Source organism: Paralichthys olivaceus, chromosome 8 (assembly GCF_024713975.1).
Source record: "Paralichthys olivaceus isolate ysfri-2021 chromosome 8, ASM2471397v2, whole genome shotgun sequence".
In the NCBI taxonomy this organism is placed as follows: domain Eukaryota; kingdom Metazoa; phylum Chordata; class Actinopteri; order Pleuronectiformes; family Paralichthyidae; genus Paralichthys; species Paralichthys olivaceus.
Genome location: NC_091100.1, coordinates 3,775,187 through 3,790,084, shown reverse-complemented (window position 1 = coordinate 3,790,084; position 14,898 = coordinate 3,775,187). Strand labels below are relative to the sequence as shown.

At 42.3% G+C, this 14,898-nt stretch overlaps 1 long non-coding RNA gene across 1 annotated transcript; it reads right to left on the bottom strand.

The window, feature by feature from the left end:
• Positions 1-9,168: 9,168 nt before the first annotated feature.
• Positions 9,169-12,137, bottom strand: LOC138411205 (uncharacterized). Its single transcript, XR_011243860.1, has 3 exons — positions 11,656-12,137; positions 9,660-9,737; positions 9,169-9,441 (listed from the first exon to the last, which is right to left on the bottom strand). It is a non-coding gene; the product is annotated as an uncharacterized lncRNA (long non-coding RNA).
• Between the last annotated feature and the right edge of the window lie 2,761 nt (positions 12,138-14,898).

Here is a 14,898-nt window from a genome sequence, read left to right as displayed (position 1 = left end):
CCTTCATGCACTTTCTTAACACGTTCACTGTGTTGCTGACTTGATCTCATAGCAGGGGCTGGAGAAAAGGACAGTTTGATTCATAAATACAAAAAGAAACTCAGAAATACTCAAAAACAGGCCAACAAAGCCTTCCTGTATTCCTCTCAGGTCAGTGAACGCAACACAGCACCACTTGTATTAGAGCGATGGGTACAGCGTGTTGAGTATTTAGGATAAAAAGTTCTGCCATTTCAAAAATAAAGTCGTAATATTCAAAACAGACAGATTGTTTATTTGTTATTTAGTTAACGGAGAGCAGTTCATTACTTACTAACTAGAAAATAGTTTTCTGTTCACCTGGGGAAGTTGAGGAGCTCATGTTGTGTCTCAGTCCTGTGTCACCACTGAAGGACGGATTTGTCTCATTTGTCTCATTTTAAGTTGTTTTGGCTAAAAACCAGCTGTGATTCATCATCATCACCATCATCTGACGTCAGCCGCCTCACCTCACGCCTCATCGTCACACACTTTTGTTTCGTGTCCCTTTCACACGCATGGAGTCCACCCCCTCGTGTTCAATGCACAGAAATGTGAGAAAGAATAATTTTGTTGGTTTTTTTCGTCACCGGGTTTTGTGGAAAATCGGATTAAAATCGTGGCTTTATGTTTGGTTGGTCAAAGCACATTGTTAATGTCTATTTTATTACTATCAATATATCTTTATTGAAGTCTCACACATTTATTTAATTTTTTTTTTAACCAAAATAAATTAAAACTTAACTCAGATTTTTATTTGATTAAACAATTCCAGGTGAAATGACTGAATTTAATGAAATAGAGTTTATGGGGAGTGAATACACTTTTGGTTGTGTGGAAACAAGGCATAAGAGTATAAATACTATAATTTAATGAGGCCTGCGAAGGATGGGATGTGTTACGAGTTAAAAACACAAGAAACATACAGAAATGAATGAGAGTTTTATTTCAGTGCGGAGCAGCGTTTGCCTAAGTTGTTTAAAAATTTCAGCTGTGAAGCTTTGACAGGATTTTCCGTTGTAAAAACAAATGACGGCCTTGAGACGGGGAAGCACCTCCTTCACCCCGTCCCTCCACCGCTCTGCCGCCCTCAGGGGCAAATCCTCTGCTCTGGTTTGAAACTTTCCTCGAACCAGAATACGACGAGGATGATGCACGAGACAACAACAAATTATATTTAGTAAATTTACAGACAGTTCCTCCTTTTTTAAGAGAATTGACGACGCTCAGTAGAGAGCAAACCTCGGCCAAGGCCCGACACTCCCTTAAGTTCAACCAAGCTGAACCAAAGTGCACACACTCATAAATATCACTTCCCTATATATGAAGGTTTTCTTTCTGTACATGAATTATTCCCAGGGAGATTGGTGAATCTCCATCTCCAATCTTCTATCTCGAAATGTTAAAAGAAAAATCCTGAATCTGCCCCCTGATTAGGATCCACACCAAATTTTCATGGCTTCTTCCCTGACCCACACTGCATCTTTCCACATCTCTGAGTAATTCATTCTGTCTTATAACACAATCCTGCCGACAAACAAACAAAAAAAACTGATGCAAATACCTGGAGGTAATAGTTATACAATGAGAAAACCGATTTTACAACCACACATTTGAAATATGAGCTCACATTAAATTTGCTGCTAAACTCAAAGACAGCACTTGTGCAAAGGTGCATTGCAGTAATTCATATTTAGATTATATTTGTGTCCGGTGGAACATCTTAACCAAAAAGCTAGAGTCAATGTTAATTTAGGGATGTGGTGACAGAGAGTGCGGTGTAAATAAAATCTCTGCAGCAGCAGTGAACAGACGACAGAGGAATCCTGCTGCCATCCAGTTTCTTCCTCCTTGTCCTCCTGCAGCATCATGGCTGCAGAGTGAGAGATCTGAATTTACTGAAAAACCTCCCTGCACCTGTGTTTCCCACCTCTCCGACTCGTTAACCTTTCCTTTTCCCGCGATGAACGACTTTCAGTGAGGCACGACCACAGCTCTTTCCAGCCGAGGTTACTTCCCCAACATGGGGGCAAACAGACTAGAAACCGACGAGGACCCGAGCTCTTAATTTTGGAACAAAGCTTCATCAATGTCACAAAAAAAGCACAAGCTGGTGTGAGCGCACATGTGCACGCAGCCGAGGCTCAGACGGCACGTACGCCAGACGCAAACGCACATATCGCACACGCTCGATGGAGAGCCACTTCCCTAAATTTACCGTGTGGGGAAGTTCTGGTGGTTTTTCTGTGTAAATTTGCACAGTTGTGGTTTTTACCGAGGAGCTAAGAAAAGTCTGTGTGGATATGTGGAGAAGAGGAAATGCGTCAGCGCAGGAGGAATATGAACTTCAGGACACATTCATCCTTTCACCACGCAGTCTGCTCCACACTGGCTGTGTATGACCCCAAATAGTCAGGGTCCTTGTCCTGAATGCAGCTCAGACTGGGTAAACACTTGAATTTTGAGAAGCTGGTGAAGTAGGTTGTCTATGCATCAAGTTATTTTACACTGAAAATCATTTGTGTGAACAGATGCAGTGGAGAGAAGAGCTGTTTGCTTTCCAGACTTTGTTTTCATTATCCAGAACAAACAGGGTTTGGAGATTTGATTTAAGTAAAAAAAAAAAGATAAAAGCAGCAAGAAAACGGCGAATCCTATATATTTATCTTTTTTTTTTTACTGCACATGACCGAAGGAAGAAACCAATAAAGTTTTTTGTCATTGCGAGATGACGTTTTTCAACATTTCTGTCGATTAGTCCGAGAATAATTAATGGATCTTGATTTAAAAAGATCTTGACTTGGGTCTTGTCATCATCGGGCCTTGGTGGAGGTGTGTGCTGTTGTAGATTTGGAAATTAAATCAAAATCATGTAGCCTCAAAAAGCTCTGGTAATTTAATACTGTGAAACTGCAGATGCATAAAACATAAGAAAAAAATAACATTTTTTTAAAATAATTCCAGAGCTGACCTTTATGGAAGTTTATTGTATTCAGTTGAGAAATGTATTTTTATCTGTTTTTCTGAATTAGCGACTCGTTAATTTTAGAAAAGCAGAGCAGAGTGATGCAACATGCGTCCGTAGACCTGCACATTGGTTTGTTTATGAAGAGTTGTAACCTGGTTTGGATTTAACCTGCAGGACTTGACTCATAGACTGTGGGTGTGGGTCTGGAATGACTTAACGTTTGACCCCAGACTGAGGTGAGTCACTCTGGTCTCATGCAACTCAACAGTGGATCACAGCTCATTCATTTTTTTTTTTTTTTCATTTTGAGATAATTTTGAGATTATTGTCGATCGGTATCGAGAACAACGTCCTCCAACATCACGGAGAGGAATCTTATGAGTTAATCAAGAGTTTTACAAACTAAATGCAGGAAATGTGAAATGTCTGGTTTTCCCTGTGGGCAGCGTGACCGTGTCAGAAGTCTCACTATTCCCAGAGAAAAAAGGGGAGGATGAAAAATGGGTCAGAACTGGAAGGCAGGTGAGGAGGGTTAATGAAAGATGTAAGAGGAAAGAGAGAGAGAGAGAGAGAGAGACTGCAGGAGAAAATGACTGTGAGCTCAAACTATTTCTGGAATGCACCTTCTCTTAAAGTCTAACCAGGCAACACGCACACACAGTGACAAGCCGACCTGTTCCTACAGCTTGTGATAAGGTAATAAGGGCATCGGGTTTCCACTCTGCCTCCACAAACACTATCTGATTTACTGGACTTCCTGCACGTTCATTACATTCTTTGATATTAATACTCCACTGTGCGTGCTGCTGCTTCGTGTGTGTGTGTGTGTGTACTCGTGCCAGAAACTATATACAAACTTATAGATGTCAATCCTGAAGAAGTGGGGAGTCAAGTGTGTGTTTGCATTTCTAGATAATGTGTTTGTGCACGTTTATTACCAAAGAGTCAAAGAGTTTCCCTGAAACTTTGTGGACGGGTCGGTTATGACACAAAGAAGATCCCATTAAATTTAGGTGTGACTCTGGATCATGAACTCAACATTTCCTCAGAGAATAATTCATTAATTGATGCGGTGGATTTAAATCTGGTTTTATAAGACATTTGTCCACAGTAAAAGATGAGAGACGTGTGTTCTCAACGTTGAATTCTCACGTCACTGTCGTCACTGTTTCCTGTCTACATTAGTCTGTACGTTGGCGAGACTTCACACCAGCAGATTAACCCACGAACCATATGAGGGGATGAAGTATCAGTGTCCTCCGCTCTGCTGCTTCGTCCTTCATGAAGGAACTGATCAGTGGCAGGGCAGTAATAACAGGAAGCTGAAAGTTAAAGAGGTTCAAATGGCCAGAGCTCTTTCATCTCACTTCCTTTCAAGATGGTTTAGTGTGTGATGCACATAAATACACACATTTAAACACACACACACACAGACACACACACACAGACACACCAATCTGAGAGCTCTCTAATGTACTGCCATGCAGGTGTGTGCTAATCTTCTGAATCCGATAATAATGGCAAACCTGATCTTCATACGAGAACACGAAGATCAAGCAGCTATATATGTGTGTGTCATTATCAGATTGGTACACACAAGTATACACAAACACACACATTTTACTATACATTTTACAATTTTTATTCTTCCTCATTATATCTTCAGGTTGGCAATCCATCCATCCATCCATCCATCCATCCATCCATCCATCCGTTTATCAGCCCATTCCATTCTTCTGAACACGAGACCTCGAGAATGCCCGGAGGGCGATTTTCAGATTTGGCACAAATGTTCACTCGGGCTCACGGATGACCTGATTTGAAATTGGTTGTCGAAAGGTCAAAGGACAAACTGTGAACTTCACAGAGGACATTTTTTTTGCCTTGTGAACGACGCAGTTCAAAAACCTCTTGAGGGAATTTCTTCAAATGTGGTAAAAAGACACAAAGATGAACTGATGAGATTTTAGTTGTCAAAGGTCAAAGTTCGAGATCACAGTGACCTCATATGTGTCTGTAAAATCTATTTGTTGGCGTAAAATGATATGGAGGAATTCACATAACAGTGTTCTGGCAATTCATTTCTTAGTTTCAAACACTGAAGATGTTGATACTCCACTTGAACTTTGTGTGTGTGTGTGTGTGTGTGTGTGAGAGAGAGAGAGAGAGATAGAGAGAGAGAGAGAGAAACTGACTGTCTGGTTTATATTATTCTGCATATTTTTGTAAAGAATTTGCATTTTTGCATTTATTTGCTTTCATTTATTTAAAGCATGACCAACAGACGACCTCAAAAACGTCCCTTGTTGACTCACTTGTCCCCTTTTGTTGAGTGTTTAACGACTGCTGTTAAACACACACACACACTCACACACACACACACACACACACTCACACACTCTCACACACACACACTGTCATAGTTTTCATTATGGAAAAGACAATTCAGACTAACAGATACAGATCGAGGGGATTTACAGCTCTGAGACAATGGAAGAGAGAATCAAGTGCACTGACATCACCACCTAATCCCTGGAGAAGTTAATGAACAAGTAAAAAAGAGAGGGATAGAGGGATGCTGAAAAAACAGATGGAGAAAAAGAATGACATCATGAGTCTAGCTGCTTAAATTAGATTATAGAGGTTAAGAAACATGGCTGGTTTTTGGATCGTGGATGGAGGGAGGGGGGAGATGGAAGAACGGAGGAAAGATCAGAGAAGGTGAGAGGAAGGACTGAGTGAAAAAGACAGAGGGAGATAAGGGAAGGAAAGGAGGAAAGAGGAAGATCCAGGAATGAGGGAATGAAGAGGTGTAGATACCCAAAGTTGGTATTGAGTGGTGGAAGGAGGGAGAGACGCCAATGCAAGGACAGGAAGAAGAGAGGGAGCAGGGGAAAGAACGAAGAAAGGTAAAAAGGTGAGGGAAGGAAGGAAAGAAGGGATTGAGATGAAAGAAAAGGGGACAAGGAGAGAGGAAGGGAGAGAAAAGGGAAAATCCAAGATACCCATTACACCACAGCTGAAAAAGTGACACTGCAGCTCTTTCATCACCGGTCGTGTTCCTCAGTGTAAAGTTGTGTACACAGCTCTGCAGCTGCACGCCTGATGTGACGTGTGTGTGTCTGCTCACAGCCCGAGGACTCGACTGAGTGAGTGACTAATTGGGCTGTCTGCTCACCACAGCACACACACACTCATGCACACACTCATGCACAAACACACCGAGATTACGCAACTATCAGGATAATCTCCTTCTCTCTTTTTTTCCCTCCAGAGGATGAATATCGACACGTCTGGAAATCCTTCACTTTGCCTAATCCCTGACTTCTGCCGACATGACACCACCCGTGCACCTCAGGACCGTCACAGTAATAAAATAATCTGTTTTTAATTGAGTGAAAATCGAACTCCGCAACTTTCAAGTTTGTACGTCTTTTATTTTAATCTTTCAATCTTAAACTGTGTTTATTCAGATTTTAAATAGTTGAACGTACCTCTGTGTATGAAAGTGAAAATGCCTTTACTGTAAGAAAAAATGATTTGACTTGCACTTGGACTTTTTATTTTGGTCCATGTCCCATTCACTAACATGGAGGAGGTGCTTACATGTTTTAGAGAGCACAGATCTTATATCTTATCTTACCAATGAACATTTATTATTTTAACTACAACTACTATTACCCAGTTAAATCCTCATTTTATAAGCCCTCATAATGAATGACCATAATACTAGAAGGTGCACAGAGTTATAGACAGAAAGATTATTTTATATTTTATTTTATATCATCAGTATAAAATGTGAATGTACTTTGATGTTGCTCGTGTCTGTTTGCTGTTGCTACAGTCTAATGTTCGGTGTAATTTTCATGATGTCATCCAAGTGTCATCATACCTCTGTTGATGCGCTGCTGTTTGATGTAGAGCTAGTGTGTGTTTGTGTTTGAGTGTGTGTGTGTGTGTGTGTGTGTGTGTGTGTGTGTGTGTGTGTGTGTGTGTGTGTGTGTGTGTGTGTGTGTGTGTGTCTCACCGGATGAACGCTGAGAGTGAGCCACAGTTCAGGTAGCACTGAAACACAGAGCAACAAGTGAAAATCAAAACATAGACAGCTGCTCCAACACCAGTTTACTGTGGAAGACTGAGCACAGACAAACACAGAGTGAAGGGAAACCAGATGAGACAGATATGAGGAGGTGACAGACGGGCCAGGAGAGGAGGAGAGGAGGAGAGGAGGAGGAAAACCATTGAAAGCCATTGTTCATTTACAATTCACGAATATTTACTGATAAAGCTCCAACTTGTCTTCCTGTACTGGATCTCAGTGAAGGTCCTGCAGCCACGTGGGTCAACGCAAACAAATACACGGAGAACATGAACACTTGCAGTTGCATTTTACACTGAAAGCCTGAAAGTTAAAAGACACGTTGTGCGAGCGGAAAGTTAAGGTCTGATGTCCGCAGGTCGTTAAAAAAATCAAACTCCCTGAAGGTCGTGAACTGGACAAACATGGAGGTCTGAAGTTTGCTTCACACTCTACATCTGGGGGGATTTGTTCTCGTAAATCTCTTCCCCTCGAACACTCAGACACTCACTCACTCTAACACACTCAGACACTCGTGCTCTCTCACACACTCGCTCCACCCGTCCTGGCCTTTCATGTATCAATGGCTCCATTGATAAGACCTGCGTGAGGCTCTCTGGGTGGATCCTGGTTTCAGGCTTCAGTCCTACATTAGACATTCTGACCCAAAGTTTCCACACACACTCACACATGCTTAAAAAAAACAAACTCCTCAACAATCATGCAATCATTAAATCAATAACAAATTCCATTTGCCCGATATAGCTTCACCACAGTTCGTTGCACAATCACTTTATCGAGACGTAGCAAACGAAGCAGAGTTTATTCTATTGAGTGACGACAGTTTTGATTTAATGGAGTATTTATTTTAAATTTTTCTAAGCTGGATTATTCTGCGCACCATGACCTGCTCTTCAGACATGTGACAAAAGAGCGCAACAGCGACTCTCCACTTTTATAACGGCTCTGATTTCTTATTCACTTTCTCCATCAAAGTTTCAGAGAACCCTTGTGTTTCACATCGCGTATTGTGTAGTGAAGCTGAACAATACAATCCAGCCTATGTCCAAACTGTTAACATGGAGGAGGCCAGGTTAATGATCTAAACTGCAGCCAGCCACCAGGGGGCGATGAGGGTACTTTGCGCACAGTCGTTCAAACCCTTCACGTGTGACAGAAAACTCAAAAATGAACTTGGAGCCAGGGTTAAAGAAAACGCTCCCTCTGGGCTAAACGCTCGCAAACTTAATGAATATTAAACAGTGATGTTACTGAGGAGATGCTGCTGACATACACAGTCAAGTAAGAAAAAGTGTTGCCGGGTTATTCGGGTTCAGACAGGCTGCGGGCAGAGCTCCAGACATGAGCTCAGAGGGAGACTCCCTGAGGAGGTGAGGAGGAGAAGGTTTGTGGTGTCTGCAGCTCCCTCCAGGTGGGGATGCTTGGTTTTGTAAATCCGTGAACGCTCGGATGCTCAGGAACACGCCCACGGTTTTGCATGCACACACTTGAGAAACCCACACATGCGAAGGAAAGGTGGGTGAAAGTTTGAGGGATAAACCCGTCACTGGGAGGTTGATGGTTTGCATCTCATGTAAGGCTAACACGAGGAAGCCAGAGTCGTTCCTTAGAGAAGCTGCCGTCAAGCAAGGCACCAGCTCCTGCAGCCGCTCCGGTGCTGCCCTTTGGCCGGCGGCAGAAACTGTGGTTTTATCAGACAGAGGTGAGGTGTGTGGAATGGGTCATTACTGCGAAAAAGATAAATTGTCTCTTAGTCAGATTGTCTGATTAAATGAAATACACACACACACATTTTCCCCTTTGTGTTGTCGAAGTATTTACGACACACTGTTCTCCGTCATGTGTCTGTGTGTACTTCTACTGATGTGGTCGTATCCATCGTTACACAATTTACAGCCCTCGTGCTATTTATAGGCTCAAACAGTCTTGTTGTGATGCGTCTGCAGTGATTCACGGGGTTTACACTCAGAGAAATGATAAGACCAACTTTCACATGAGCTGTCTAAAAGCACAGAGACAGTTCTCACTCATACTGTTTGTCATATAAATGTATATTTGAACAAAATCATACATGACAACACAGTACACGTTAAATCACTTTATTCCCAAAGTTTACAAAGTACGTCAAAAGCAGAAATTGGCAGCAGCCATTTCTTATCTTTACCATTTTTTACACCTCAATTTAAAACAAGAAAAATTAAAAGCTTGTCTCGTTCATCCACCTCAATCAGCAGGTGTACAGAGAAGTTTTTAATCATCTTTTACTTCAGTCGCTCTTTCAAACTCAACGCTGAAGAAGAAGTTCAATGCACGTCATAGCATTGCACCGGAAAAAGGTGCGGCGTCAGCGTCTAGACTGCCAAAATGAAGAAGAAGAAATTAGCACGTACGCGCAGCAGTAGTTAGAAACCCTTCTACTGCTGCGTCATGTTACTCTGTAAATTCAGCGTTATTGCCAAAAAACGTACTTTTGATTTTGAGTAGTGTCAACAACGCTGTGTTTAATTCTATAATTTTATTAATTACGCCAGAACTTGCGGTGGATTGTGTAGAACAGCACCTTCTCTTACTCACTCGGTAGAAATATACCACTGAGGAGGTTCATTCTTCTCACTGAGGCTCTGGTGCCGGTCGACTCATCCACAGGACAATCTGAGGAAGTGATGAGAGGTTGTTTGACGACCGAAACCAACAAAACAACACAACTTGTCCTTTTAAGGAACCTTTCCTCCGTCCCTCTCTCCCTCTCTCTCTCTCTCTCTCTCTCTCTCTCTCTCTCTCTCTCTGTCCACTAGCTGTGAGGTCACTGATAAAGAGTTCCCCACTGGCGAGACTGCAGGAACGCTTCGTTAATAAGTGACACTATATGACAAGGACTTACCCCTGTACCACACACACACACACACACACACACACACACACACACTGTTTCATGCTTGTATTTTCCTACAGTGTCACACACAACACAACACATTCTTATACTTTAGTTTCTGTGAGGAACCTCTGACAGAATGCTGTTCCCCAACCTTAACCTCATCAACCTCAGCTACATCTCTGTTCCCAACCACTCAACCTAAAACTAACCACTGACCACAGACCACTGACCGCTAACCGCTAACCTTGAAACTAAGTTTGAGATCGTTGAAGGTGCAGGAGAAAGTGAGAGCCGACGAAAATGTCTGCGATCCAAAGGTCTTACACTCAAGAAATACACACACACACACACACACACAGATAAACACAAAGATAAGAGGACATGGCCTTCACCAAACCGTGCATGTGTGTTTGTGTGTGTGTGTGTATGTGTGTGTATGTGAGAGAGAGAGAAACAGACGTCAGATGCTTATTCCTCATGGTTACATGTGTCTGGTGAAAACATGAAGTTACCATCGATTCGCGTTTCCAGCCGCCGATAGCGCTGAACATGTGTCACGCCCCCTGTGGCAGAGCCGACAGTAACTAGCATTCACACACCGGCACTGCTCTCAGACGTGCACTGAACTCCTCCAAGGTTTCCCTGCAGGAGGTGAATGTGGGAATGCAAATGTACCCTTTTGCTGTGCACCACCCTGCAGCCACGGTGATTATTTCTGTGACGTTCTGTTTAAATAAGCACAAACAGGTTTTGGTTGAAAATGAAAAGAGGCAAACATCCCTATCTCAGGCTCCATCTACAAAGTGGTGAACAGACCAGTAAAGTCAAGAGACTGTAAAACTTGCTCTCACAAGAAATTCAAACCCAGAAAAACAGTCTCGATGATAACTGTCCATTTCTCCTGTCCAATCAGTCGTCCTCACAGACGACGGAGTTAGTGGGGTTTCCCTGACTGACCAAATAAAGACACTTGCTTATAAAGTTCCATGTTGGCAGCTGCTTGCTTCTTTTTTTAGTATTTTTCCAAAGAACGCCCCTCATGAGAAAGCCGAGGGGCATTTCCACCTTCAAATCTGTTTTCCTGCAAGGAAGATGACGAAGTGCGACCTGTGTCATTTTTGGAATGTGCTGGATGGAATAAACAGGATGGATATTCCCTCCATAACAGGCATTTTCAACAACACGGTGTTCTTAAAGGGAAAACACACAACATTGTTTTTTAATCACCTACATTATTGTTCTGAAGAAAATCAAATGTGTTGATGTGCTGACTCATGGGAAAACTGATTCTGGAAAGTTTCTGCTATATAGTTTTTTTCTTTAACTTCCTTGTGCACAGCAAACTCAGTCAAATCACTTCTATTAGGTTCCACCAGGGGGCTTAACAATGAGTTGGAGGTGATCAGTTGAGCCCCAATGAAGATTGAACAACAGAAATACATCAGCATACAACACAATGACATTAAGTCAGCGAGTGAACTTACAAACATAATATCGGAGAGGCTAAAAAACTGAAATTTGAACGACTGAAACATCCCGTAGCTCCGCCACAGAGTACAACAGGTGAAGCGGGAGACGCACCTTTATAAGGAGAGGTCTTCCAAAAGTGACATAAGGATACACAACAGGTCAGGTGACAAGTATTTAAACAGATTTTACGTAACCATGACATTAAAGAAGAAAGACCGATGGTACCGATATAGGTCATGTGCAGGGCTGAACTTCATGACATCACCGGCGGCGTGGCACACATTGTAATCTGTTGAGCCACACGGAGCGGCCCCGCGTGGTCAGGCTTAAGCCGCCCTGAGACCAGTGTGACAGCAGCGCTCCGCAGCTTTAATCCGCTCCCTGTCCACCGGGCAGGGCGCTGACCTCACCGCAGCGATGTCATCAAGGTGAGTCAGAGACCGATGTGAGAGGAGGAGTGTTACGGTGAGAGACGTACACCTGTGGCAGAGTAAGCACTTGTGGTTCCTTGTTCCCATGTTTTGTATCCTCTCGTTAATTGTTTCACTCAGTAACAACACAGGGTACGACTTCCCAAGCAACAATGTTTTGATCCTGGTTTCTGGATTTAGTAGAAATCATGAACTATGTCTTCTTTAAAAAAGTTGTATAATATATATGTATATTTAAAAACTCAATTGGTCGAGTGCTTGTATATCAACATGTGCTTGGCTTCCTCTGTGGATAGTTGGAGGAAGTTTTTAATATTTAATTTTTTGTGATCTTTCTTATTTTTGTGTGGTTTTGTGTTGTTCTGCTCCCATGTATGTATTAGTTCTATTAAAGTGAGGTTTTATGATTATTATCATTATTATTATTATTATGTTACAGGAAAACAAGGTGGTCCCTTAATAATTCTGTCAAAACTTTTAGCTGATGGTTTTGGCTTTAACGGCCCACACACCTAACTTAGCTATTTAAAAGATGAAAATAATATGCTCCTTATTCAACACTGTGGGGAACACAGAGTCCAAAACAAGCTGGTGAACATAGTGGAGCATTTATTAGCAGAGGAGCCAGATATTTCCCTCAGCAGTTGTTGGAGGCTGAAACTGAATATTGAACTTAAATTCATCACGTGACAGATGAATGGTAACGCTGTTGTGTGTCTGGTGGATTTTCTGAACATTCCTCCAACCTCAAAGGCCTGAAGAAAGAAAATAATGATGATTCATGTTAACGTTACAATTTATATTAAAGGTACAGTTTGTAGAATTTTGTGATATCAAGTGTTGATCACCCCTCCACTTCTAAACATGAAAAAGAACCTGTGGCAGCTTCAGTTGTCATAAAAACTTAAAGGTGTTTAGTTTGTCCAGTCTGGACTAATGTGAAAAAACATGGCAGCCTCCATAGAGAGGGTCCACTCCATGTAAATATAAGTATTTAAATATAAAGGGTCTTTTCTGGGGTTAAGAAAACTACAATTCATACAATTTAGATGAAACTATCTAGTGAAAACATCTTGAGGATTATTCTACATTAAATATCTGCCAATAGTTTAGGGTTGGCTCCAGCTCGCTCCGCAACCCTATATATATATATATATATATATATATATATATATATATATCTAATGGTTGGACGTGGACGGACTCACCAGGACGACTCAGTTTCATGTGCTGACTTCACTAAAGGTGGCACAGGTCGGCCGATAGATGCCTGGACCCCATCCCAGATTTAACCATCTAAATTTGAGCTCTTCACCAGACTTGAGCCATGAAATATTCAGTGAATGTGACCTAGAATAAATGGAGCGGAGGGAAACAGGGCAGCACACGACACACTCACACTGTGGCTGCCACATATACACCCCAAGAACATCCCGAACGGCGGAGTCTCCGTAAACATTGGCCCTGTGAGGTCTGAGAGGGTTTGAAACACTGGAATGAGCCATATTAAACCCAGAACGACAGATTGTCTATACATTTAATAAACGATGGGGTATTACTCATATAATTGAGTAATACGATTTGTCGTACAGCTCAAATAACATATTGAGGTATACGCAGCATCTCTTTTAAATAAACTGTATTCAAACAGCCGGCTCAAAGACCTGTCCCCTTCATCCAGGAACAAAACAAACAGGTCTGACTCTAGATTTGCAAAGTAGATCAACGTTATCATGTGTAAACACAACGTACACAGCTGCAGTACAGTGTGTACATTCAGAGTGTGACTGGTGGATTAACGATGTGCTGCCTTCTACACCTTGATAAGAGATCGCTGGTGATGACTCATACAGTCTGTGTGTGTGTGTGTGTGTCTGAGTAGATATTTTACAATGTCTTACTGTCAAAATGCCTCTGTGTGTGTGTGCGTGTGGTCCCCCCCCCGGCACGTCACACTCTCTGTCACATACAAACACTTTAACTGTTTTGATCACATTCCAACCAAATGACTTCAGACCAGTAACAGGAAAGCTTTGAGTAGTTGTGTGTGTGTACTGTGTGTACTTAGGTTTTAAGGTGAAGACAAGTTTTAAGGTTTAGGTTAACGTCAAGTTTAGGTTTTAGGTAATGGTTAGTGTTAGGCAAGTGCTGACTGTTAATGTTAATGTTCATGAAATGAATGTAAGTCACTGTTATGTACTCTGTGTGTGTGTGTGTTTGTGTTTGTGTGTGCGTGCGCCCATGATGTCAGCTGTTTGTTTACGTAATTTGGTTGTGTCTGAGGCACCAGCTTGGTAGATAAGCAGGGTGGGAGTCTGCCTCTGTGTGTGTGTGTCTGTGTGTGTGTGTGTGTGTGTGTGTGTGTGTGTGTGTGTGTGTGTTGAAGTGAGGAGGGACAAGTGAAAGAGCTCATAAAAAAGTGTTGTGATGAAAGTCGTCCTCGGGGGGGGGATGAGCTTGTCAACTCTTTAACTCTTCATTGTTGAGAAACAGATAATTGAGTGTATTCCTCTCTCTCTCTCTCCCTCTCTCTCTCTCCCTCTCCCCCCCTCCCCCTCTGTCTCTCTCTCCCCAGTCGGAGGAAACTGCTGCATAATGATAACAGACTCGGAGACAATGGGTTCAACAGGCGTAAATACACATGCACAAAACCTCATGTTCATGCATAATACACACACACACACATATATTGTGTTGGTGCAGCTCGGGGGTCAGGGGCCCTGTCTGTGCTGCTGATAGTCTTCTTCTGAAATTATTTATCAAATACAGAACAATCCAGACATACCAGTCGCATTTCTGAGCTGCTCACCCCCTAAAAATGACCTGTGGAGTAAATACCTCTCTCTCCTGCTCCACCCTCCCTCTGTTTGGACCACGTCTGCCCAGTGATAAGGTCAGATTGGGTTTATTTTGAGATACTTGAAACACTGCAAAGAGAACCGAAGCCCAGAGGGTTTCCCTTAAAAGCATTTTGTTCTGCTTTCCCGGCGGTTTCAGTCTCTGGTGTGTGACGAGCACACCAAAGGAACGGTTTCAA